The 1,806-nt window shown below is 33.6% G+C and overlaps 1 non-coding gene across 1 annotated transcript; it reads left to right on the top strand.

Moving 5' to 3' along the window:
- Nucleotides 1-413: 413 nt before the first annotated feature.
- LOC148576819 (small nucleolar RNA R71) lies at nt 414-521 on the top strand. Its single transcript, XR_015903518.1, has one exon. It is a non-coding gene; the product is annotated as a small nucleolar RNA R71 (small nucleolar RNA).
- The last annotated feature ends 1,285 nt before the right edge of the window (nt 522-1,806 follow it).

A 1,806-nucleotide genomic window follows, 5' to 3' on the forward strand; every position in this document is an offset into this window, starting at 1 on the left:
TTATAGGTGTTTCCATAAGGTTCACCCATGTAATTCACCTCTGCTATTGTAGGGTTCTCAGGATCATAAGCTTCTTCCTCAGAAGATGCCTCTTGAGTACTGTTGGATGTAGCTTGCATTCCATTCAGACTCTGAAAAATCATATTGAATTGCTGAGTCAATATTTTATTCTGAGCCAATATGGCATGCAGAGTATCAATTTCAAGAACTCCCTTCTTCTGAGGCATCCCATTATTCACAGGATTCCTTTCAGAAGTGTACATGAACTGGTTATTAGCATCCATGTCAATGAGTTCTTGAGCTTCTGCAGGCATTTTCTTTAAGTGAATGAATCCACCTGCAGAAGTATCCAATGACATCTTAGCTAATTCAGACAGACCATCATAGAATATATCCAGGATGGTCCATTCTGAAAGCATGTCAGAAGGACACTTTTTGGTCAGTTGCTTATATCTCTCCCAAGCTTCATAGAGGGATTCACCTTCTTTCTGTCTGAAGGTTTGAACATCCACTCTAAGCTTACTGAGCTTTTGAGGAGGAAAAAACTTGGCTAAGAAAGTCGTGACCAGCTTATCCCAAGAGTTCAGGCTATCCTTGGGTTGAGAGTCCAACCACACTCTAGCTCTGTCTCTTACAGCAAACGGGAAAAGCATAAGCCTGTAGACCTCAGGATCAACCCCATTGGTTTTAACAGTATCACAGATCTGCAAGAATTCAGTTAAGAACTGAAAAGGATCTTCAGATGGAAGTCCATGAAACTTGCAGTTCTGCTGCATCAGAGAAACTAATTGAGGTTTCAGCTCAAAGTTGTTTGCTCTAATGGCAGGGATGGAGATGCTTCTTCCATGTAAATTGGAACTAGGTGCAGTAAAGTCACCAAGCATCCTCCTTGCATTATTGTTGTTAGGTGCGTCTGCCATCTCCTTTTCTTGTTCGAAAATTTCAGTAAGGTTGTCTCTGGATTGTTGTAATTTAGCTTCTCTTAGTTTTCTCTTCAGAGTCCTTTCAGGTTCTGGATCAGCCTCAACAAAAATGCCCTTTTCCTTGTTCCTGCTCATATGAAAGAGAAGAGAACAAGAAAAGAAGAGGAATCCTCTATGTTACAGTAAAGAGGTTCCTTATTGTTAGTAGAAGAAGAAAGGGAATAAGAGTGAAGAAGAATGGATAATCCAAACACAAGGGTGAGGATAGAAGTGTTAATGGATGAATAAATAAATAGAAGGAGATGAGAGGTGAGAGAATTTGAAAAATAAAAATTTAAAGTTAAAGTTAAATTTCGAAAATAATTTTTGAAAAAGGTTAGTAATTTTCGAAAATTAGGAATGAAATAAAATTAAAATTAAAAATTGAAATAATTAGTTAATTAAAAGAATTTTGAAAAAGAGGAAGGTAATTTTCGAAAATTAGAGAGAAAAGATTAGTTAGGTGGTTTTGAAAAAGATAAGAAACAAACAAAAAAGTCAATTACTTAGTTGAAAAAGATTTGAAAATCAATTTTGAAAAGATAAGAAGATAAGAAGTTAGAAAAGATATTTTAAAATCAAATTTTTGAAAAAGATATGATATGAAAAGATATGATTTTGAAAAAGATAAGATAAAAAGATATTTTTGAAAAGATGTGATTGAAATTAATTTTGAAAAATATTTGATTTTTTTAAAATCACAATTAATGACTTGATTCACAAGAAATCACAAGATATGATTTTAGAACGTAAAGTTTGAATCTTTCCTAACAAGAAAGTAACAAACTTGAATTTTTGAATCAAAACATTTATTGTTGATGATATTTTCGAAAATATGATATAA

Source organism: Arachis ipaensis, chromosome B1, assembly GCF_059453495.1.
Source record: "Arachis ipaensis isolate K30076 ecotype BB chromosome B1, ASM5945349v1, whole genome shotgun sequence".
Taxonomy (NCBI): Eukaryota; Viridiplantae; Streptophyta; class Magnoliopsida; order Fabales; family Fabaceae; genus Arachis; species Arachis ipaensis.